Here is a 25,760-nt window from a genome sequence, read left to right on the forward strand (position 1 = left end):
CAATTCTGATTGGCAGAGAGAGAGAGAGAGAGAGAGAGAGAGAGAGAGAGAGAGAGAGAGAGAGAGAGAGAGAGAGAGAGAGAGAGTTAAATTTCCCTGTGCCATTTTCCTGCCCTGCTGTGCTATGGGCTGACTCCATTATGTTGTCATCAATATGGCATTATAAAAGTGCTGAACTCAGAAAGGTAGAACCCCAAGCAGTGGGAAGTGCATCAGAAGAAGAAGAAGGAAGAGAGGGACAGATGGATCTGAGCTAATGTAAGTGCATTGTTAGGCTTTGTTTCACTTGATGATGACTGATGAAGGGTTAGGCAGGTTATACGAAAAGCTGCTAGAAACAGAAGTGGGAAGAGGGATTTGAAGAAAGAGAGGGAAACAGAAATAGGTAGGAAGGAGCATAAAGTCCATATCATATCAATGGGGACCTAGCATCCTAGGAAGGGCCAGAAGCATGGTCTCTGGAGGTGGTGGTCTTCCACTCAAGCTCTTAAAGCCCAGCTCCATGGTTAGGAAACAATAAATGGGACTAATGGTATTCTTCTTCCCTTTTCAGGCCTCATGGATTTAATGTCTATTGAAGGGGCTTGCATTTAGCGGGTCCTGCTGTGTGGTCAGCAGTTCTGGAGTACTTCCACCTGGCTATGTTTTGCATATGGCTGGGTGGGCCCACCACTGAACCGCCATTCAGCTCCCACAGGACTACTTCTGCACAATGACCCTTTCTAAACCAGCCAGACCCCTCACATTGCAAGCTGCTGGGCTTCCTCATCAGTGTATTTCCTCATTAATGATCAAGTGCTTCTTAATTGGAACAAGGGGTAGAAATTCTGCAGAGCAGACTGAATACATCAGCTTGTTTAATCAATCAAAATGTTATCCCAGCTACCTATCGATTGGGTTGTTTCAAGCAGATTGACTGGTATAAAGCTGTTGGATCCCAGATAGATACTTCTAGCAGCCAATCGCACTAAAATGATGTGGCATATTTCCATGTATCCTAAAAACAAAACTGGCCTTCAAAATTACCAAGAGATGTTCTTTTTTTTCAGGATGGAAAAATAATTAGGAATGGATCATGGAAATGTAAATCTTCCTGAAAGCCTCTGATGTAGTCAGTCTAGGATCTTGGAGATCCAAGTTTGAACCCCCACTCTGCTATGGAAGCCCAGTGGTTGCCCTTGGACCAATCCCACCTTCTCACTGCAACCCACCTCACAGGGTGGTTTTGCTGATAAAATGGGGAATTATGTAAGCTACTTTGGGTCCTCATTGGGGAGGAAAGAGGAGTATACAGATATATCTGTAACCGCTCCACAGGTATAAATAAAACAGTAAGGGCAAGGGGGGTGGGTCAAGTCCGGGATGGAGGACATTGGCCCCCTGGCCCTGGAGTGACAAGTTGGGAGGCATAAAGTGCCTCCCGCCCCCCCCCCAACCTTGCTCACCTTCGGCCCACTGCCGCCATTACGAGGCTGCCCGCCGACACGCCAGGTAGGCGGCTGGCTGGGGCAGCCTTCTGAGTCGGCCAGGAGGGGGGCGGGGGGGCGAAAGGCTTCAGGGCGGGCAAAGGGGCAGGCCTGCTGCATCACAGATGTGGCGGGGCTGCTCCTTTGCCTACCCCAAAGCCGCAGAGTCGGGCGGGTAGGGGGCAGGGGTGGGGGACGGGGGGGAGCACCCATTGTATCCCCACATACAATGGGCTTTACATCTAGTAACTAAATAAATAATTAAGATCAAGAATCATAGACTCATATAGTTGGAAGGGGCCATATAAGACATCTAACCCCCTGCTCAGGGCAGGATCAGCCTAAAGCATCCCAGATAAGCATCTGTCCAGCTGTTGCTTGAAGACTGACAGTGAAGACAGTGAAGGATGAGGCAGAATGCATCATTAGCGCACTCTGCTGAGCAATGACTTCTTGACAAAAGATTCTTCCTATGAAACATTTCTTTGGGTGATTACAATATTCCCCCATTTTAGGGGGTGCTGAAAAGAGCACTGTGGACCTACAGCTTAGCATCTTGACCTAGAGCTGGGGAAAACTGGGTTCCAATCCTTACTGAGCCTCGTTGCAGAGTGAGCCAGTTAGTATCTCTCAGCCTAATACATCTCAGAAAGTTGTTGCAAAGAAAGAACAGAGGGAGGAACTGGGAACGCTTCCCTGAACTGCTCGGAATAATCAATCAACTTATTTATTGGAATATCAGTGTAATGCCAGGAGCTGATATGTAGAAGTATCTTTCCATGTCAGCTAAAATTTAGTATTTCAGTATTATATGTGGGTAAAGAGGGCTTGTTTCTGCAGATCTTTTCTGAACTGGCTCTTTTGTCAGAGATTCCAGATTAGTTTACAATGTAAGAGGCTTTGTTAGATCACGGAAGTTAGCAAGACAATGTGTTTCCCAGACAAAACACCTTCACGCTATGGAGAGCTCATTGTGGCCTGAGTGCATGATCAGAAAGTTGCATGTGGCAGGTTGCAATGTGCCCTTTGTGCAGAAACGATAGGACTTTTCAGAGTTCCATTCAATGCACACGGAATACACGATGCTTAGGGAAGATCATTTATTCAGTTTGGGGCTGCACCTCTTCACATCCAGAAACTCTGGCTTTGATGTTGGCAATGCACATGCTAAATAATGCACCTGGGGATGGTTTGCCTTGAGAAAATGGTGTGTGGAAGAGGCCAGAGGTCACTCCTCCTACACATCATGATTCCAGTCCAAACCAGGCCCTGTGGTACTTGAGGGAAATAGGTTTCCCACAGCTAATTGCAGAAAAGACTAGTCAGGTTGGGAATAAGGGTGTGTGCTTATTCCACGAGCCGGTCCCGGTCCCCAGACCGGGGGTTGGGGACCGCTGCTCTATGGGAAAGGAAATAGTAAGTACATTGTAAGATCTGATGATAACTTTTAAATTAATCCAGTGTACAGAGTAGATAAAATTCTCTTTATAAGCTGTGGGTGATAATTGTAGTGGAAATCAGAACCTGGATTATGTAGGTACTTGCTCCATAGCATCCTGAACATACCAGTTCAGATCTGCAGAAATGATGCTAGCAAATGCTCTCCTAAACAAAATTCTTCGGGAAGTGTCTGCATATGTGCTGGCTATTTATATCATTGGCTTTAGCCAGATCTTGACAAGCTATTCATTATGCCAATCAGTAGATTTTGGAGGTGGAGATGGGGAGTGGAGAAGTTGCTCTTGAAGTTCAGCAATTAGTCATGTGTAGGCGAAGGAAAATCATTGGCATCTGGCTTGAAAGAGCCCCAAGGCCTACGTAACTGACCATTAAGAGGGGTCAGATGCAAATATGCATACTAAACTATAAAAAATTATTCAGAATAAATAGCCCTCAAATGACTTTAATTGCTTTTAATGCCACGTTTCCAAGTCCACAAGATTTGCGTAGAGGCCTATTTCTGGTCGTTTCTATGGCTAAACACATTATTTTCTCCCCTGAGGAGTTAAGTGTGAGTTTGAAAAATGTATGTTAATTAATTCCTTCCTTCACCTTAGACCTTGCTTCTGGGGGAAATGGAGGTCTGGCAAAACTTTGCAGCTTTCTCTTTTGCTTCATATTATTTGACAACGGATAAGTTTTGCCTCTTTGGCTTTGACGTCTATGTAACTTCACAACAGGGATGCCAGCCCCCAGGTGGAACCTGGAGATCCCCTGGAATCTGCTCTTTAGCTCTCTCATTCTGGTTTTCTCTGTGGAGCTCAAGGAGGCATACATGGTAGTCCTCTGCCCATTTTTCATCCTGACAACAACCCTGTGAGGTAGGTTGGGCTGAAAGAGAGTAACAGGTTCAAGATCATCCAGTAGCTAAGTTGGGATTTCAACCAGCCAGATCTTCTCCATATACTAGGTCAATATATCCACTGGACTACAGACACTCTCTCTCTCTCTGGTTTTTTCTCTCTCTCTTGTCACTCACACGAATGCACACATACAATCCTGTTGTCCTTGCCAATCAAGTATTTTGCAAATAGTACAATAAACAAGGGCTTTCAGGCTTCGTGTACATTTTATGGATTTTCTTCACTCATGGGCAAGTTTTTAAGCAAATTGTCAGCTAGAGCAGAGGGAAATTGTACTTTTGACCCTGCAGTTAATTAGTCCTCCACATCTTTAGCTACTGGAGCCTAGGAATATGCTAGTATCTGTTGCAAAGAAGGATTTGCACTTTGTCTTTGAACACTCAGAATGTTGGAATCATTCATCTATATATTTTTTTCTGGGCCAGACACTTAATTGCTGATTCTATGGCTTTCTTCACTCCCATTGAGGTGCTGACACTCTTTTTGTCACGAAGGGGCTGTTTTTAAGATGGCTGTGTTTTTTCCTGGCAAGGTCATGTGCTTTTAGCAGATGTATGGCAGGCAGAGGTTCAACAGGTTTTCCCTTGTCACAGCATCTTCTCTTACAGAGAAAAGGGCAGAACACCCACAAATCATAAAACGACATGGCTTGGGAATCCTTCCAAATTCATGTTTGAAATACAGGAAATGCAAAGTTACAGCTAACGGCCAAAGTAGGCTTGATACAGGGGATCCATATGGGAAATCCATTTTTTTTAAAAAACAAGCTTCCATCAGATCATATTTTGATTGCACATTTGACATTTGCACTTTTGTGCATTATCTTCCCCCTCCAGATGCTAAAGCCCTGAGTGAAAATGTGAGCACCTGAGGGGGGAAATGGTAAACTCCTTCCCTCAGTGACACTGCCTCTGTCAAAATCAAATCCCTTCATGGTTACTTTAAAATGTGTGTTTTAGATCATGAGTTTTCATCCTTGATCTCCCAAGTCACTCTGTTTTGACTCTAAACTGGGGTTGGCAGCCCCCGCTGGCACCCACTGGGCGAATCTGGAGAGGGTGGGCCAAGCTATTTGGCATTGCACTGACACAACATATCACTTCTGCCGTGAAACCAGAAATGATGTCATCATGATAGGTCTACACTCAACATTCTACCGTTAAAGCACAAAGTTTCATAGAGTGTCACACTGATACAATGCTGGAAGTGAGTTGTGATTGACATGGCACCAAACCCTTGAGCAGTGGTGGGGAACAGGTCTTTCCCTGTTGTTGTTGTTGTTAGGTGCAAAGTTGTGTCCGACCCATCACGACCCCATGGACAATGATCCTCCAGGCCTTCCTGCCCTCTACCATTCCCCAGAGTCCATTTAAGACTCCATCCAGCCACCTCATTCCCTGTCGTCCCCTTCTTCTTTTGCCCTCAATCACTCCCAGCATTAGGCTCTTATCCAGGGAGTCCTTCCTTCTCATGAGATGGTCAAAGTATTTGAGGATCATGGGTCTTTCCTACCCTCCATTAAATAAATATTTCCTCTTCTGTTTCTATTGAATTCATTTCTATTTTTGCCAACACTTTCATTTCTTGCCTTCCTGCTGCTGGTTTTTATAGACTTGTTTTTACATGATTTTCATCCATACAGAGTATGTCATTTATACCCATAATACATGTATCAAGCTGATTTATAGATGCTCGAAAACATTTAAAAAAGGCATACACTTTATGAGGGACCCCCCCCCCCCAGAAAATAGCACATGGATAATGACTCTTGGATTGATTCGCATGAGTGTAATTTTCATGTTGAAACATCGGAAAAGAGACATTTGAAATAACACCTTTATTAATCCTCAACAAATTTTGGTCTGGTGTTACAAGCACGGTTGCAAAAGCCAGAACACTCACATTTTGTATGATCTTGGCATGGCTATTCAATATAGATATGCAAGTTTAAGCTGGTAGAGAAAACTTTGAAACTGCAATGATCAATTAGTTATGGGCAGAGCTGCATGGCGATCCCTATAGACCCCCCAGGACTTCTCCACTGAGAAGTGCCCTTTAAATCAGCAGAAAGGTTTTCCCCCCAGAAAAACTTCATGCTGAAATGTCAGTTTGTGACAGTCTTTTATCTTGGTCAGCGAAACCTGGCTAATATGACAACTGGAGGCATGACATATCCAGAACTGTCTGCATGTTTGCCACCTCTGGAATCTGCCACAGGTTTTGTGTCCTGAGTGACTTCACTACCAGCTGCAAGTGAAATATATTTCTAGTCAACCATCATTGTGGACCAAATTGTGCTGGAATGTAATCTGACTTCCGTCTTCATTTTAGCGAAGAAGAAGACTTGGTTTTTATACCCACTTTTCACTCCCCAAAGTAGTCCCAAAGCGGTTTACGATCGCATTGCCTGCCTCTCCCCACGACAGACACCCTGTGATGTAAATGGGGCTGAGAGAGCTCTGACAGGACTGCTCTGTGAGAGCAGCTCTGACAGGACTGTGACAAGCCCAAGGTCACCCAGCTAGCATCATGTGGAGGCTCTCCAGATTCATAGAATCATAAAATCATAGAGTTGGAAGGGGCCATACAGGCCATCTAGTCCAACCCCCTGCTCAACGCAGGATCAGCCCAAAGCATCCTAAAGCATCCAAGAAAAGTGTGTATCCAACCTTTGCTTGAAGACTGCCAGTGAGGGGGAGCTCACCACCTCCTTAGGCAGCCTATTCCACTGCTGAACTACTCTGACTGTGAATTTCCCCCCCTGATATCTAGCCTTAGAGGTCACTGCTCTTAGATTAGAAGTCACTGCTCTTAACCGCTACACCAAGCTGGCTGTCTTCAATGAGGCAGCTCATTCATTGCTTTGGGTACACATGGAATGGCTCATTTTATCCCAAGGATCATCCAAGATATATCCCTTCTGTAGCAACCACATCCAAGGTTCTGCAGTGTGCCATTCACTCTCATGTAGGCTTGTCAAGCCTCTGCTGCCAGGGGGTGCTTCCTCCTGCTGCTCAGCTGCCTGGTGTGTGTGGGGGAAATGGGAGGGATGTCTGTCTGTGATATTAACAGCATTCTGACACTTTGATATCACTTCCTGTATGCTTGAAAGTGATGTCAGCAAATTGCTGGGGGATGCTGGGGACTCTCTGGCATTTGGGCAAAACTCTATGGTTAAACTATGGTTAAACTCCATGACCACTGTGGACCTGTCTTTAATAAAGATCAATCTCATTCATATATTTGGTCACACCTTAGATCCACACGTGGAGAAGTTTAGAATAAAAAACTAAACTGTTGGCAGCAGAGGTTAGGACCCGCAGTAATGGGTATGAACGACATGAAGAATGATATTAGAAACATATCAGGGGAAAAAAAATCACAGTGAGAGTATTTCAGCAGTGGAGTCAACAGCCCAAGGAGGTCTTCAAGCAGTGATTGGACAGATATTTATGCTGGTGGTTTTAGGTTGATCTTGCATCAAGCCAGGGGTTGGACTAGATGGCCTGTAAGGCCCCTTCCAACTCTATGATTCTATGAATAACTCTCTTGACGTGTATCATACTGTAATTCTTTTTTTAATGTTTCATACCCTGTGATGAAACCAAAGAGTTTTGCTCCAATGCCAGAGCATCCCAAACATCCCTCAAGATGTGCTGATATTTCTTCCAGGCAGATTTCATCACTGGCAAGGGCTTCCCCAGTGACGTTAATCTCCCACCCACACAGCTTCCCCTTTCTGTCTTTCAGCTTTCCTTTTGGATACTCTGTCCAGTTCCGCTTCTGCCCTTTGCCCTTGAGCAAAACAGCTCTCGTCTGGAGTGGCTCAGGACTTCGTGACTGCTGTGAGCAGTGCAGGTCTGTCTCTAATAATGCCTGGTCTCACACTCACTCCTACAGCTGGCACGCCGTAGTTTAGAACAACTCTCTTATCAAGTATTGAGCTGGAATCCTTGACTTATGCTCCATACAGCGACTTCCTGAACTAGATTTTGTTTGGTAGACTTTGTCTGAATGGCATCCCATGGGAGGCTGGAGACCTCTGACCTCTTCCATTATTCAATAAGTGTAATCCTGGTGTCTGTCCCTGTCTTTCACATAGGGGCTCACATCTGAATGATTTACAGTAGGATTCACAGTGCATCTCTCTCTGCTGCAGCCTCTCCTCCACTTCCTCCTACCTTTTGTGATTCTGGTGCTAATAGTCTCTGTACAATTATTGACTTCGAAGTTATTTTATTGTATTTATGGAAAACATTTAGAAGTTGTTTCCTCCCCACTTTGTGTCCCCAAGGCAGCAAACAATGAAACCATTACAAGAAATCATTAAAAACACAGGTTAAAACAATTAATTTAAAATGAAACACATAAACAAGAGGCCATGTTCATGAGAATCAAAGAGGGAAAACACAAAATAAGGTCTTCACCTGCTGGCAGAAGACAATGTTAGAAGGGACAGCTGATTCTCACTGGGAGCCAGTTTGGTGTAGTGGTTAGGAGTGCGGACTTCTAATCTGGCATGCCGGGTTCGATTCTGCCCTCCCTCACATGCAACCAGCTGGGTGACCTTGGCCTCACCACGGCACTGATAAAACTGTTCTGACCGAGCAGTGATATCAGCGCTCTCTCAGCCTCACCTCCCCCACATGCTGTCTGTTGTGGGGAGAGGAATGGGAAGGCGACTGTAAGCCGCTTTGAGCCTCCTTCGGGTAGGGAAAAGCGGCATATAAGAACCAACTCTTCTTCTTCTTCTGGGTAGGGAATTTCATAATTTTGGTGCCAAGATCAAGAAGGCCTTTCTTGGTCCCCCCCCCACCCCACATCTAGGCTCAAATGACCTGAAGCAGAACCTCCAAAAATTATCATAGCAGTTGGGTAGGTTCATATTGATTTATTTGTTTTTTATACTGCCCTCCTGGTGAACTGGCTCAGAGTGGGAATAGGTGTTTTCATTTTATTGTTGACTAATTTACTGCTAATTTACTTTCTCCTTATATATGTAGTCCAGTGATTTCATTGTCTGAAGAAGTGTGCATACACAAAAGCTCACGCCTTGAATAGCACATTGCTGGTCTGCTGCTTTGTTCTGCTACGTCAGATGAACACAGATAACCAACAGATTTCAACTTTGTCATGTTATAGAAACTGCCTTGCTCATCCTGATGAATGATCTTTGCCAATCATCCCTACTTGCACCCTGTTTTATTCTTCCTTCCTAGTTCATACCCATCTGTATGTGTATCTGTAACAAGGACTGCTTGCACTAGTAGCCTTTTAATTGCTTTTTCTTTACTATATTGGGTTATGTGGGTCATTTATGTTGGCGTTTCCATTTTAAAACAATGCTCATAAAAACCTTAATAAAAATAAGCCTTTAAAATTGGGACAACGTAAGCCTTTCACCCCGTATTGAGTCTGCCATGAAAACGCTAGAGGGCGTCACCCCAAGGGTCAGACATGACTCGGTGCTTGCACAGGGGATACCTTTACTTTTAAGCCTTTCACAGGATCCATCCATGCAATTATTCAGTCTGCCTTTAGATGGCAGTAGGACAATGCCATTGATCCATTGCGAACTCGAACTTGGAACTAAAGCTAAATCATGTTGAATGGAATGAAGGGAGGCCTATTCCTCCCTTTGAGGAAGGAGGGGAATGATAAGAAATAAATACGCAACAAGGCACACAGACAATATAGTTGAAATGCAACAGGTTTAACTAAACGTTAGAAGGAACAGGTGAATTAATGTTTTATTACAGCCAACCTAGTTTTTAATGCAGTACGAGATTCATTTAGTAGAAAGAATTGTATTAAAAAAAGTAAGCCATGGTCATTTCCCATCTGTGCTTGTCCCACATAGCAAAGAAGCATCTGTTAATGTGTTTAGCCATAGAACTGATAGATAGCCAGCTTGGAGAGAGCCAGCTTGGTGTAGTGGTTAGGAGTGTGGACTTCTAATCCGGTGAGCTGGGTTTGATTCCTCATTCCTCCACATGCATCCGGCTGAGTGATCTTGGGCTCGCCACAGCACTGATAAAGCTGTTCTGACCGAGCAGGAATATCAGGGCTCTCTCAGTTTCACCCACCTCACAGGGTGTCTGTTGTGGGGAGAGGGACTGTAAGCCGCTTTGGGAAAGCGACTGTAAGCCGCTTTGAGACTCCTTCAGATAGTCCGTTTATGCACTGGAGGTTTCATGCCAGGCTGCAGGCTGGAGTTTTAGTTGTGGCAGGTTGCCGCACCTCTTCCTGCACCCACACGGGAGAGCATTTGGCCTGGTGCACCTCAACCACCCCTGATTTATGCTCTTGCACGGGAGCTGGGGCAGTGAAGTTCCCAGGGTGTAAATCGTCATAGAGAGAAACAGCATATAAGAACCAACTCTTTTTCTAAAATAAGTTGGTATTGCAGTTCTTCAAGGGCTTTTTCAGCATATAAACTTTGGATTTGAAGTTAGCCAGAAGAGGTTTCTTAAAACTCAGTCTTGAGATTCTTGTTTTTTCTTTGCTTCGCAGATGACTGTTGATTTTCAATTACACTGTGGTATGAAAGAAGAAGCAATGGAGTAACTCTTGTGTTTCTAATGGGGAACCAGGGGAAGGTGTGACTAGCTGACTCTCATTTTCTATCACGTCCTCTGGACATTTCACGATTATAATCTTACGCTAGACTTTGGTCCTCTCTGCTTTGTCGTTGGCTAATTTGCTGTGATGTCACAGCAGGGCTGGTTTCAGGTTTTCTGGGTTGTTGGACACAAGCTCCCTCCATCTGGCCCTTCATTTTCATTCTTTTTCTAATCATATCCACCTTTCCCTTTTCAACCACAAGAGAATCAGAGCTTCTTCCCTCTGACCCTCCAAAACATGGACGATTGTCCCAGGGGCCTGTGGAACAATCTTGTATTTTGCAGTGGAAAGGATTCATGGAACAGGGAGCAGAATACAATGTCTTCATGCTTCTTTTAGACTTAATTTAGACTTATTTTCCCACATTCTTAAGTAGGTTTTCAGTTCTGAAACTCTAGAACACTTGTTGGGTTGCAGTGGATTCTGGGTTGCAACAGGATGCTGGTCAGCCCCCTCGCGTTGTAACAGTACTAAGATGTCCTGCTGGTAGATTCCATTACATAGTTGCAAATTAGTGGTTTAGATGTACTGAGCCCTGGGGAAAATTGACACTCCTGGGTTCCTAATTATGCTGCTCATTGACTTGCTGAGCCATAACAACTTGGCTATAATTCTGCTGAACATGAAAGTGTTTGTTGTGGGGAGCAGAAATGTGCAGTGATTCTAGTTCTCTGCTGCCATTTCCAGGGGAAGACTGGCCACTATGGCCATTGGAGCTTTCCCCTGGGGTCTGATGGCTACCCCTTAAACCTGGGCAGGGACCTAGTAGCAGAAGGAGGGTCCCCAACCAACCCAAGCCTTAGGTGGTGAGGCCATGCAAGCCTCCCCAAGCCTTGACTGGTAAAAAAGAGGTTGCATATGCCATGCTGGGAGAACAGGCCACCTATCCCTCCCTTTGTCCTTTGGGAATGGGGCTAAGACAGGCCAAGGGGCAGGGACCTTTCCTCTTTGGACTCTGCCCTTGACCACTTCAATTGCTCAGAAGCACATCACTCATCTGAAAGGGTCTCTTGGGTTCTTTCTACCTTTGGACCTATGGAAGACATAATGGGTTGGGTTCCATGAACCACAAGTAACCTTCGGTATCACTTTTACCAGGAATCCATATTGTGTTTTCACTTGTGCAAACTGTCATGCAAGATATATCCCCCCATAATGTATTTATTTTTTATTTATTTTACAGAATGTATATTTCACCTCTCTGCCCTCTTAAAGGCCATCAAGGTGGCTAGCAAATTAAAACATACATGACAAAAATCACATTTTAATAGCAATAAAATGCATATAAGCAAAACAATTAAAACCAGAGCTAAATGCATAAATGCATTAAAACAACAATTAAAACCTTGGGCAGGTAGGAATGCCAAATGAAACAAAAACTTCACCCACTTGCAGAAGATGGCAACAGAAGGGCACGGATAAGTCTCCCTGGGGAGAAAGTTCTAGAATTTTACTGCCACAACCAAGAAAACCCTCTTCCAGGTTGCCAGCCTCTTAATCATGAGACGTCCTGAAGCAGGGCCTCAAAAGATGACGATAATCATTGGGTAGGTTCATGAGTTTTTTTTTTCCGCATCCAAATTCAACTATAATGGTTAAGTAGCTTTTTGCCTATTTGATTTTTATATTCAGTAGCACTGATTGAAATGAGAATTTGCAATTGACCTTACAGTTGCTCTTGCACAATGTCTTGCTTAAACAGAACTGTATGAAATAAACCATTTCTTTTGATATCGCATGGGAGAATCCAACTCCATTGATCAGCAAGCAGAATGATTTGCAATTGCTTGGAAAACTTGACCAGCAACATGAGTGCTTTCTCTCCCCACAGATTTCTTGTGTTATGGAAGTGAGGGGTTTTGACTTTAGACCCTCAGGAAAGCTCAAGTAGTGCTCAGGGAGACCTTGTGGCTGAAAGCATTTTTATTCTCTTCCTTGCTAGTACAGTCAATTTCCCTTCAGTATCAATTTGCCCTGAAGTCTTGTAAGGTTGTTTGTTTCTTCTATTACATTAATGCCTCTAAGCTACCAAAACAGCTGAATCTAGTCATCCAAAGTATATTTGTTCTGGTCTTAGTTATGGGCTTTCTTTCAAAATGAATTAGGCACCTAATTGGGTCGGTGCTGTATGGAAATCTGACCCACCATGCTTAGAATCCTAATGTCTTATACCTTGAATGGAGTAGGGTTTAAGGGATGGGGGGTGGGGGCAGCAGCTAATATGTTTCTGTGGCAGGAGTCCCACTTCTGTTGGCTGGGCCAGAGTTCTGGTTTCAGATTAATGCACAAACATCATGTTCCTGAACGCTTTGTTACTGATAGACCAATTTCCTGTGTGGGCAGTCAGCTGCCCCCTTGAAGTAGTCATGCATGGAACATGCAGAGGTTGAAAAAATGCACTGATCTATGCTACATGACAAATTCTGAGTTATAAAATAGCTTTCAATTAAGCCCATTGTGCAGAAAAATACAATGGGCTCAAGAAAACTGTTGCTGTTAAGGGCTGGCCAGGCCACATTGCCCAGATGGGATATTCCCACATAACTCTGTCCCCATCTTAGTCTGCAGGTCACCCTTTGTCTCCACCACTGTTGATCATCTCCAGACTATAAAGTTTAGCTCCCCAGATCAAAATGGTTGCTTTGGAGGGTAGACTTTAAGGCATTGTACTCTTTTGAGGATCCACTTCCAAACCTCAAGGAATATTTCCAGCCCTGGTGTGTCCAACCATTAAATTGAAGGGAAAAGCTCTCCCCTCTCATGCGTGCCCTTTAAAGGGAATGCAGACAGCCCTGAATCACTCTTGGAAGAGCAGCAACAATGGCAAAGAATTGCCTTCTCTACAGTAAAACTGTTTGTGTGACACCTTTCCCCTCATTTCATTGCCTAACTAGTCCATCATTGTCTACTCAGACTGAAAGTTGCATGTCACCTATTACCTGATCCCCTTAACTGGAAATGCCAGGGATTGAACCTGGGACCTCTTGCATGCCAAGCAGATGCTCTACCACTAAGCCATGGCCCTTCCTTTTGCCATATCAATTCTCATTTCAATGAAGCACTTCATGAATGCTGTATGTTAGAAGAATAGCCTGTGGACTACACCTTGTTAGATGGCCTCCAGTTGCCTTTGAGTTCTACAGGCCATTGATTTAAGTTCCTAGCACACATATACATGGTCAGGTCCTTGGATGAAATCCTGGTTCCCTTCAAAAGCCAAGGAGAGTTCTTTTTCTGGAGCTGTCAGTGAAGCTTCAATGTCACACTAAATGGCAGTAAACATAATTTCTCTTTTGTGCTACAGTGATGCCTAATTAGTGCTGCCGGAGGACAATCAGCTCCTGAGGTATCTAGCCCCATAAGTCTCTGCAACAAATTACAGGGCTGATTTGCGGGTGAAAAGCCAGAAAGGAAGATTCAATAGAAAGTCAATGGGAATTAGCAAATTAGGACATCCCTTCATGGCTACAATGGTGCTCAGCAAGTATGTGTCTATATTGATCCATTAATTGTGCAGATTTCGTCTGATGCTCACCTCCTGGGGTGTTTGCCTTGCTTGCCTCTTCTTGGATTCCCTTTGCTGAATCTCTAAACTTTTATTCACATCCTCAGATGCATTAGATGGAACATGTGCTCTGATCTTAGCACATACATAGGAATGTCTAACCCAGTTTAGACAACCAAAGCCCATCCAAAGTGGGATAAGGGCAATAAGCAGCACCACACACAGGGTTTCCAGACAAGATCAGGTGTCCTCCTGAGCATACCTACACATATACCAATCTTACACATGTAGGAACTCTATAGGCTGTCTAATGAATGTATATGGGGCAGACTTCCTTCCCATTTACAACCCATGAACATTGGTCGTTTCAGAAGGGCTTCAGAGCAGTATGCAAATTTGTGGTACTTTGAAGATCATTTGCAAATATGTATGTATAGATCCAGGCTGCCTCAATGCCAGGACAGGAAAGATTGCCCTACTATGGAATCAGGAGTAAGCAGGGTGCTGATGTATGGGGACCCAAACCCTGCATAAGTGTGAAAGGGCACACCACTTGGCGTCCCCTTCAGTTGGAGGGCATGTGAATTCTGAAGAATTCTGAGCATTCCAAAGCCATAAACAAATGCTTAGTGTGGCTGCTGTTCAGTTGACACAAGGAAGGGGCAGGCCCCCAGGAAATGTATAAAGCTGGTGGGAAAAGGAAGACTATTAGAGTTGAGTTCAGAATTGTAGGAACTAGGCATGATGAAAACCTCATGGCAAACACTCCCCATGCCAACTTACCTTTAACGAATTTCTTTGATTACAGGCAATAGGAGTTTCTGAACAGATGGCCTCGGTGTTTCCAGGCATAGTTCATGAAGAGCATGGTAATGCACTCTCCCACTTTGTGCCTGTACAATAGCTGGTGTCTCACCGCATTATGGGACTACTTGTTTTGTTCAGTCCAATAACTAAGTCATCTCAGTTACCTGAGAAGAAGCAGCAACATTGGAATCATAGTCATTGAGGATACTATAACTTGCGGCCCTGTTTGCTATTGCATTTTAGCTGTTCCTTTTAAGAGTTTGACATTGGATGGAATGTGTTGTTGATGTGGACACATCTTATGGTGCCTGCACAACAAAGCTGTGCAATGGAAATTGCTGCACAAATGGGGGGGGGGGGAGTGAGGAGTAACTCTCGTGAGGTTTGAGAGCATGCCAGAATTAGAGTGGCTAGCTGAGTGCCATGCGCTCCCCTGGGCCTTCAGCCTCCAGTTGCCCCTGTTTCTGCCTGGGAGGCTGCTCTTACCTGGCCAGGGTGCTCTGGGCAGCAGTACCACTGGTACCAGCAACAGCTAGCACTTAGTTGCCACTCTGCTGCCCAGGGAAAGTGGCTGGCCCATTTCTCATCCTGCATCCAAAGAGGAAGGAAAGTGTGGGGTAGGGGTGGGGGGGGGGGGAAGAGAAAGCACCCAGTGAGCCGAGGCTGAAATGTAGGATGTTTCCACATACATCTTATGCAAATATCCGATTTTTTTGTAGTCCCCCAGCCCTGCTTTTTGTGCCTGCACAGTCAGTGACATCTGTTGGACAAGGGAAGAACTGACCACAACATTTGTTAGCAGATGTGAAGACATTATAAGTAGTAAGTCTCAACTCAAAAATTTCGAATGGACAGCTAGTAGTGCAAAAATCTAATCAAGTGATTTAAAAGTATAATAATGTACACCGGCACATTTGAATGATTTCCGACTCACTTAAACAGCGCATTCAATATACTCCCCCAGCTTGTGAGCTGGAAACAGAACATGAGCCAACCCCACATGGTATTTGAGTATGCCCAGCAGACACATATGTTATTTTATTTCCTTCACTTACAGTCTGCCTTTATGGCTGAGACTCAAGATGGATTACATTTTTTTTTAAAAATGCAGTAGAAGACTATAATGCATAGAATAAATGCAGTGAAACTGCCTATTTTCCCTAGGTGTTTAAAATTGTACCCCCCATTGTATTTTAAGTCACCCTGAAATCAGTACCAAAGCCCAACACATGGAACACAAATAAATAAATTAATCTAATTTTTCGGATGGCTGGTTTTGATAGCTAGCAGGGGCCGCAGTGCCATAGGAGTAAACGGTTCAGCAATTTCACCTTGGAGGCCCGTTCCCTGGTGTGGGCCCATATTTCTTAATCCGACAAGACTTTATTAATAGCAGCTTTCCCAGCTGAAGGTAAATACAGTATAAATTGTGACTTCAGCATGTCACCCCCCCTCCCCACCATGGCATGTTGAATAATGAATCTTAACATCCTGCCTTGATGTACCTGCTCCATGCCAAGTGCTTGAAATCATAGACGCCTGTTTTATTCTTGAACAAAACGGCTGCCTTTGAACATAGCCATTTGCTAATGGGGACAAATTGGGTGGCCTTCTCTGAGCGGTGTCACTGTCCTCGATGCCAGCGAGTAGAATGGATGAGACGGCTCTGGAAATGAGGGTTGGAATGATCCTATAAATAAAATGGAAGGATGAAAGTTAAATTGATTTTCGGAGATTTCTGAAAGCAGGCTGAGCAATGAAAGAACACCAGGCACTGAGGGTCTGAATGCTCATGTGACCAGGAGATTTAGAATAGGACCATGTGGGAGCATCTCACACTGCATGACAAGTACTTGGCATAGCTCAATGTTATTGGCACCTTGATCAGTCAGGATTATGCATTATGCGCATATTATATGCCTAGGCAATGTACATTGTAGATATATATGCTGTTTGCTCTGTGCAAGTGGGACAATAATGGGCAAAACAAACAAATAATCAGTACCGGCAAAGAAAATGGTTGAGGGACCACTGTTCAGAACACCAGTGTGCAGAAAGAAAAGCAAGAATGGGAACGGGAGTCTGTTATCCCTTTATCCCTTATACCAGCGGAACTCTCTCCATGACTGGCAGAGAGCCAAGTCTGACCTCACCATTAACCGGAAGCTCCACAGGACTGCTGTATGCCTGCACCCTTTCCCCTGCCAAACACATAAGGATGGTGATGGCGGGAAGTGCTGCCTTGTGGTGACTCCATCGGGTTTCCAAGGCAAAAGACGGTCAGAGAGAGTTTGCCGTTGACTGCTTCCATCTTACAACTCTAGTACTCTCATCCAAATACTCTGCTTAACTTCCAAGATCTGACAAGATCAGACTAGCCTGGGCTATCCAGATCATGTCAGTACATATATCTTTTGCCATCGAGTTGCAGCAGATACACATTAGATAAAGCACTTTCAATGCACTTCAGAAGAAGATTTTCCTGTTCCGCACAGGAAAACCCAGCTGCAAAAGCACACTGAAAGTGCATTATCCATTGTGTGCGGAATGGGTCTCAGCAGAGTTTTGAAGGCAAGAAATGTTCAGAGGTGGCTTGCTTTTTCCTTGCTTTGTGTGGCTGCCCTGATATTCCTTGGTGGTCTCCCATCCAAATACTGTCCAGGGCTGAACCTGTCTGGCTTCCACAATCTGATGAGATCAGGCTAGCAAGTAAAATTTATTTATTTATTTATCATACTTTTATACCGCCCTCCCCGGAGGCTTCATTGCGAACAACTTAATTCTGCTAACACATTAGTTGGATGCTTTGACTTCTGAGCACACTGTCTGAGGTGCAAAAGAGAGTCCCAGAAACTGAAATGAGGATAGCGGCGGCGCGGGGGGGGGGATGTGAAAAAGTCACCTGTAACTCTTGAGCCCCCTAACCTAGGCTGAATCTGCACGGAGCTTTCCCCCCCCCTGCTTTCGATTCTGCTTCATTCAGATCGATTTGAACCCGAGTCTTTGTGCTCCCCCACATCTGCATGAGGCTGTGTGCGAGTGGGGGGAGGGGGGAGGGGGGAGGGCGCGGCAAGGCGAGCTGAGTAGGGGACCTAGAATTAAGAGAATTGCTTCCCTGATCTCGCAGCCTCTCCTACCTCACAAGACTGAATCTGCCGGTGTGTGGGGGAGCCGAGATGAGCAGAGACGAGACAGCAGCAGCCTCTCACAGAATGAGGCAAATCTCTGCTGCGAGAAGTGTGGATTGCGGAGCACAATCACATTAAAGTTTTTAAAATAAATCAATCTTGCAACCAGGAAGTAGGAATTCTTTGAACTGGCACCCAGCCATGAGGCAGCAACAAGTTATTTCAGGGAAAGCAGACAGCTGCACCTTTACTAATGACGATTTTTCAAATATCGAGCATTAAAACCACTCCAGGATATCGCGGGGGAAAGGTAGGGTCACTTCAGATCAGTCATGCTTGTTGCCGATGAAAAATTTAAATCGCCTCAAATCAAAATGGAAATTGCATTCTTTGTAGATGGCAGGGACTGAATTGACCTGGGATTGCAATGAAAGCTCCGTGCAGATTCAGCCCTAGATTGCCCAGGCTAGCTCAGTCTTGTCAGATCTTGGATGAAAAGCAGGCTGGGCCCTGACTAGGGAGAGTCACGATGCAGAAACAGGTGATGGCAAACCACAGAGCCACAGAGCAAAGAGCTTTGCCATATCTGAGAGCCAACTTGGTGTCCTAATTAAGAGTGGTGGCCTCTAATCTGGAGAGCTGGATTTGATTCCTCGCTCCTCCACTTGAAGCCAGCCCGGTAACATTGAGCCAGTCACAGCTCTTTCAGAGTTCTCTCAGCCTCATCTACCTCACCGGGTGTCTGTTGTGGGGAGAGTAAGGCGACGGTAAGCTGCTTTGAGACTCCTCAGGGGAGTAAAAAACAGGGGCATAAAAAACTGCTGCCTTTCCCCCTCTTATCCATGTTGTAGGAGGGGGAGAAGGGGGAGAATAGCTGGATGCCCTACCACTAGTCCCTCTGCTTCGGTTGGAGTGGAATTAATTTTGTGCAGCAAATTAAAAAAAAAAAAACACATCTCAGCCATCTGCCCATTCATTGGCTTCTATGCCTAAATCTTCAGATTTCATTCCAGCATGAAACCTGGCAGTAGTAAGGAAGGCCAAGTCCAGATTGGAATGTAAAGAGCACAAGAGCAATTAAGAGCCTATTGAAACTGGACTGAGCAGCATTGGAGGGCGATTAGGAAATTAACTGTATTCAACAAACAAAGAATAAAAAATCCTCTCCCCCAATACAATTTTAAAAAATGAGCTGCTTTGCGTACATCTCTCTACATATTCCTAAATGCAGTGGCTTGTGCAGGAGCCAAGCAAAACCTGGCTTACTCCGGAGCTCACCTGGGTGCCAAGGGAGAGCATTTCCTGACCGGGAGATCTGGTTCTGCTAGAGCAACTTTTCCTCTGTGGACTGGTACAGTCAAGTGGGACTTCAGATTGGATTGTTTTCATTCCATGTTTTTCTTTCCCTGTCTACCATGTGTTAACTGTCAACAAATTTGCTTTCTTTGTGTTTTATTCCTGTACTGAATGGCAAAAGAGGCGTCCCTTTCACAAATAGCAAATGCAACCAGACTGGGCCACCCACAGATAAAGGAATTATCTCTGTACTTGAGGGGCCCCCTAAGGACTAGGGATGCCAGCCTTCAGGGGGGACCTGGAATTACAACTCATCTCCAGACTAGACTACAGAGATCACTTCCCATGGAGAGAAAGGAAGCTTTGGAAAGTGGACTCTGTGACATTGTACCTCAATGAGGACCCTGTCCCCCCCCCCCCCCAGCCCCCAGCTCCGTATCTTCAGGTATCTCCACAACCTGGAGCTGGAAAACCTCTGCTGGTGGCCAGGGAGGAGCTAGCAAACTTACTAAGTCCACAGAAATAAATATGACTTTGTAAGATGAGAAAATTCAAAAGACCCCCCCCCTCAGTTTGACAATGACTAGGGTTGCTAGTGTTGGGTTGGGAAATTCTTGGAAATTTAGGGGTTGAACCTGGGAGGGCAAGCTTTGGTGAGGGACCTCAGTGGGCTATAATGTCAAAGAGTCTGCACTCCAAGGCAGCCTTTATCTTCAGGTGAACTGATCTCTGTAGTTTGGAAGATCTGTCATACAATGAGACTTGCAGACCTTGAAAGAGTCAGGAAGGAGTCAAGTAGGCTTTGTTTGGAATACACCCCAAGCTTCCCTTTGTTGACTGGTTAAATGTCTTGAATGCATTTAGAGTCTGCCCCTTCCCAAGATTTCAGTTCACCTTAAACTCTGGTGACGAAGGGTCTATGTAGATCATTGTTGGCAGATTTCTATGGAATAATATGCCATGAAAGATGTAGACTGCATCTGTAATTTGGCCGCGTCATATCGCCCAATAAGATATTTCCTTTGCAAAGCATTTGTGGGGTGATTTATTTTACTTGTTGAGAATTAATTAGAGATTCTATAGAAGTGTTTATCACACGCAAACTTGACGTGGGCAGATTGGGTAGCTGCATAATTACCCATTTGTTTCTATTGGGCACTAAAGTGTTTTTTGCATAATTGAAAATGCAGCATTCCCCGTCTCAAAAAGGAATGGAAAGGAGGGGAAAGGGGGCAGGCTTTAGTTAGGAAGTGGAAACGCAGCCAGGAGGACCTGATGGATTGAACTGAGGGAATCTTCTCTGTCCCTAACAAAGACAGAGCACAATATGGGCTCTGAAGAACAAATCACACATTACATGTGTGAATGTGCAAATGTGAATAACTGAAGAATCATGTTTTTTAAACAAAAAGAAGCTTTGGGAAGGGGGTGCTTGTGAATGGAATGACTGTGTGTTTTGTGTGTGTGTGTGTGTGTGTAGGATTGTTTAACCCTTTCCATACCAATGACTTTTGAATTTCTAAATGTGCCTTACCCTGTGTTGGATCATTGGTCTTTCAAGCTTAATATTGTCTACTTGCGGGATTTTTAATTCATTCATTTTAAATACATTTTTATTTATCTGGTTATTTATAGTCCTCCTTTCTCACTGAAACTCAATACACTGTGTACATCGAGCACAGCCAGCAGGATGAAATGGCCAGTGAATGGCACAGCAGGGCCTTGGAGTCCAAAAACCTGGAAACAAGCAGAAATTTCAAAGTGAAGTGAAACAAAGCATGAAATGTGAAGTGGTGTAGAACAGGGGTAGTCAACCTGTGGTCCTCCAGATGTTCATGGACTACAATTCCCATGAGCCCCTGCCAGCGTTTGCTTGGGAATTGTAGTCCATGAACATCTGGAGGACCACAGGTTGACTACTCCTGGTGTAGAAGATGCCCAGCCTGGAGTATATTTACAGTGGCAGGTAGCAGTATGGGCCACAGGCCTTATCCCTCTACCAATGCAGCTCCCTGAACATTTCATTTCAGTACAGACCTCTTTACCTGTGTAAAAAACCATCTAGAACCTTCTGAATTCCTAACATGCGATCTATAGTCCATCCAATCAGCTTGTGGCCCAGACCTTCCCCACCTCCCCAGCTGTCTCACTTTTCAGAGGCTGGGCCAGCAAAGCTCTGCTCTCAGGATTAAAGAGAGTGTCCGGTAAGACACAATTTGCTTGTGCTCACTACAACAATTATTGCAGATAAATCAGGTTTTAGAGACAAGGTGATGATTGCAAAGACAAAGAAAGACTGCCAAATCTTCTATCAGCTATGCATGAACACAGCTTCTGGAATGAAGAAACTTCATGCGACATTGAACTTCTGGCACATCTGCAGAGTTACACCACACAAAGAAGTCCAAAGAGGCAGGGGCAGCAAGAAGATTTTAACAGGGGGGGGACTTCTGCTGTCTGATTGCAAAGCAAGCAGTAAAACAGCCTGTTCCCTCCTGCTCTAGGAAAAAGATTCTCACTACAAAATGCTGTGTCTGTAATCTCTTACTTAAGAGCTTAACTACAAATATAGCCAGCATGTGGCCAGCTCCGGGTACATAATTGGACTTGTGGCAGGAGTGGTTTAAAGATTCATGGGGCCTGTAGAACCAGAGCTTGTTTAAGGATACACAGGGCCCTAGCAGAGTGCCATTGTGGCAGGAGCAGCCAGGCTGGGAGCAAAGGGGCTCCCCACAGTGGAAAGGGCTGTCATTTTGAGTGTCCTGAAAGAGGGGAAAGGGAGGAGGAGAGAGGCTATGGGCCTGATTCATGGAGGGGGGGGGGAGGCACTGTACAGGGCCCTGGAACGGCTGGGCCCATAGCACATACTATGTGGATAAACCGGCCCTGACTTAAAGGGCTGTGGCTTTCCAGATATTCATGGCCTACCGTTACCATAAGCCAAGGGTAGTCAAACTGCAGCCCTCCAGATGCTCATGGACAACAATTCCCATGAGCCCCCTGCCAGCAAATGCTGGCAGTGGCTCATGGGAATTGTAGTCCATGGACATCTGGAGGGCCGCAGTTTGAGTACCCTGCCATAAGCCCTTGCCAGCATATCCGTGAACATCTGGAGAGCCACAGTTTGGCCATGCTTGGTATAGTGCATTGCAGTAGTCTAGCCTTGATGTTATAGTGGTGTGGATCCAGGTGACCATGTCAGGTGAATCAAAGCACGGGGCTATTTTATGGGTGAGGCTGAATGCAAAGGAAGTCCTTTTTGCTGCTGCTTTTACTTGCTTCTCCATTAATAAACACTCGGAAGAAAAAAAGAAATCACAAGGCAGTAGTAGTCCTCTCCGTATGATTAATGAAAGTCAAAATAAAGAGTCAACCAGAACTTGATCCTAGGTTAAATAACCCGCTTTCTGTCCATCTTTATCAGTGGTTGCTCTGCAATGTAAAGAAACACATTGAAAGTATACCCACATAAACTTTCAAAAACACAATAATTCAACATTTTTCAAAGCTACAATAAGACATACCTTCCAATATAGTTCTGTTATAATAGTAGTAATACGCATCACATTGGCTAATGCTCATCACAGTCTGGGGACTTCACAGAGTGCCCATGAGGGCTACCTTCAATTAGCACTTATACAGGAGCTGGCAGTTACAAGTGCAGGCAATTAGTTAAAGGGGACAGATCCATTAAACCAAATAACCAAAACTGGTTTTTACAAAAAAACCCATTGTAATCCATGTTAACATTAAGACCCCATGGCATCACAGTGTTCAGATGATGAATTAAAAAGCTTTCCCATTGTTGAAGGCGGATGTGAATGTTGTCCTTGGTATATAGTGAAGGCTGAAGCTGTTCCAGTCCTAAGAATGTAAATTCTTCCAAGCTATGATTGTGTTCCAACCAATGTTGGACGAGAGGAGCGTCTTTAATCTTGTTTCTCAGGCAACTCCTGTGTTCTGATATTTGAACTTTGAGAGGTCTAGTGGACATCCCCACATAACAAAGTTTATATTTGCATATGATCATATACACTGTGTTGCTAGATTCACAATTAACATTAATAAAGCCTGATCCAGCATGATCCCAAGGCTTTTAACTGAAGGGCAACATGGAGTCTGGGATATTTCACCATCTTCTGGAGTCCTACCCATGACACCAGCTGATTCCTACCCTTCAGATCTATTCTTTCAAAGATAAACATGCTGTTGAAACTCCAAAATAGAAAAGCAGCTCAGCGTGGGGGAGAAACAAACAAACAAATAAACAAACAAACAAACACAAATGCTGCCATTCAGGAAAAGGTTATATAACTCCTTCTGCACCAGCCCTGTTTTGTCTGCCGAGATTGGTGACTTCCCGAGGTTACTTATCATTAAAAAAAACAACAACATTAACATGGCTGTTGTCCATTTGCTGGTAATGGGTATTGTTTAATTATTTTCCTTTTTATTTACTTCATTGGCTGTTCACTTTTCTCTCCGAGACTCGAGGCAGATTGCACAAGTGAAACACGGCAGTATAATTCACACCACCAGCAATGCAATAAAACGAGATTGCAGTACTAGAGGGTAGAACATTCAAGCAATAATATATACAACGATGAAGCAAAACTGGATTGCAAATTAAAGAAACCGTACAACACTAGAGTGAATGAAATAAGGAAAGCTGCCTCAAATTTCATAGATGTTAACTATGACCTCCCCTACCCCCACTGAAGAGTTAGAGGAACAGTGCCAAAGGATAATGTGTGCAATAAACAGCACAATGAAAACCACCTAACATTTCATAGACCTTAATAGTGACTGTGTTCACTTTGTAAAAAGTATTTTCTGAACAATTCAGTCTTTATATATTCAGTGGAATGTTCAAAATGTGGGAGTCTTCCTGACATCTGATGGGCTACTTTACTAGGCAGATAATGCTCACTACCATATTTAAGTACTCACCGCCATATTTTTTTTAAAAAATTGTAGATTCATCAATGATATTGGTTAACACCACTTCATCCAGAGACTGAACAGAATCTGAGTAGGCCTAGGTTTGTAAGTTGTCTGGATGGAAGACCACTTGAGAAGTGGCTCTGAGGTCCTTAGAATAAGGTAAGTTGAAGAAAAAGGTCCTTGTTATATGGGGAAGTTTCTTTGACTGTCCTTATTCCATTCTGATGCGAAGGGAAATTCTCTTGGTCCACTGAATGAGCAAAGGAGAACTGCAACAACAACAACAACAACAACAATGCAGTACTGGACAACCTTCATCACTTTAACGGAATGTTGAATTGGCAAGTTTTTTGAAAGGGATGTAAGGTCTGCTAATTTGGGTTGGAGAGGAATTCACCTAATTGAACCATTCTACCTCAGACTCTATCACTGCCACTGAAATGTTTACCAGTGAGTGAGCTGAAAAGGAGGGTGCTGATTTGTCATGTCATAATGCAGTAACCTTGTTCTTTAGAGGTAGGAATCAATAATCAGTGCTTTATTAGAAACAAGGGTGTATGTGTATGTGATATGTATATTAAGAATCTTACTTTGGGGTGTGTGAATTAAGAAGGCTGAATCATACTTTGGAGCCTCTCCCAATGCCAACAGGACTCCATGGACACATTTTTGGATATTCCACTATGAGTATACTATAGCAATCTTCTGTAATTGGTTGGGCTTTCCTGCACAGGAAATACAGTTGTGAATTGGTTGTGCAATTTCCTGCCAATATCCAGTTACAGTCCAAGAGTCTTCCCTACACATGGTGATGTGCAGATAAAGATCCTCAACCAGACTGGGCATCTTAAGGATCAGCTGTTTGTACCTAAGCAGCTGTAGCATCACCAGTTTTTCTTGTATTGTAATTTTGCTTGCAGGAGGGAAAAGGACACCCCATTGACAGAGGCACTGGAAAAGCAGCCTTGCCTTCTGAAATATTGTGTTTTCCTTCCTATTTGTGGTTACATAATGAGCATCCCTTAGACACTGTTGACTTGATTTCACAGGAAAGGCCAGGGGAGACCAATTGTACCCAAACATTTGTCTTCTGTGCCATGGAAAATATAATATAGGGGACCCCCCTATTGTATCATAGCACAATGCCTACAATATGCATTTCCCAAGAACAATTTGCAAATGGGAACTTTGGGATGCCTGCCTGCTGTTACTCAGACTCTTTTGTGTCATGTCTATGTGGCGCTTACATTCCAGCATGGTTTTATTATTATTTTTTTCAGGGGCATTCCTCTGTAGAGCGACTGCAAAGTTTCCTCAGCCAGCTGACAGGTGCCAGCAGCACCACACCTGGGAGGCTTTTCAATGGCTAGGAGTGGCTTTGAAATGCAAATAAATTAATATAGGTACCTGCCAGCTGCCTGCTATGTGGCTGCATGTGTTAACAAATTAACTCAGCATCAGCCCATGGAGTTCCTGCTGCGGTCCTTCGCACGCGGAGGCTTTCTAGTATTAATGCCAATAAAAGGTTAATTGTTTGCCTGGCAATATTTTCTTCTTCTTTTTTTCAAGCTTCGCAGTGAGCACCGAGGAAAATGGCAGCTTGCAAAGGGTGTGCGCAATCCAACAA

General features: G+C 44.3%; 2 long non-coding RNA genes across 2 annotated transcripts in view; one reads left to right on the forward strand and one right to left on the reverse strand.

The window, feature by feature from the left end:
* The first annotated feature begins 177 nt into the window (after window positions 1–177).
* LOC143821768 (uncharacterized) lies at window positions 178–25,625 on the forward strand. The gene is made up of 5 exons (XR_013225903.1): window positions 178–258; window positions 14,767–14,827; window positions 15,485–15,587; window positions 24,167–24,292; window positions 25,414–25,625. It is a non-coding gene; the product is annotated as an uncharacterized LOC143821768 (long non-coding RNA).
* LOC143821770 (uncharacterized) overlaps window positions 16,427–25,760 on the reverse strand; it is a 97,053-nt gene continuing 87,719 nt past the window's right edge. The window contains exon 3 of the long non-coding RNA XR_013225905.1: window positions 16,427–16,455. This is a non-coding gene — a long non-coding RNA (uncharacterized LOC143821770). The remainder of the gene's footprint in view (window positions 16,456–25,760) is intronic.

Source organism: Paroedura picta, chromosome 12, assembly GCF_049243985.1.
Source record: "Paroedura picta isolate Pp20150507F chromosome 12, Ppicta_v3.0, whole genome shotgun sequence".
NCBI classification, from domain to species: Eukaryota; Metazoa; Chordata; class Lepidosauria; order Squamata; family Gekkonidae; genus Paroedura; species Paroedura picta.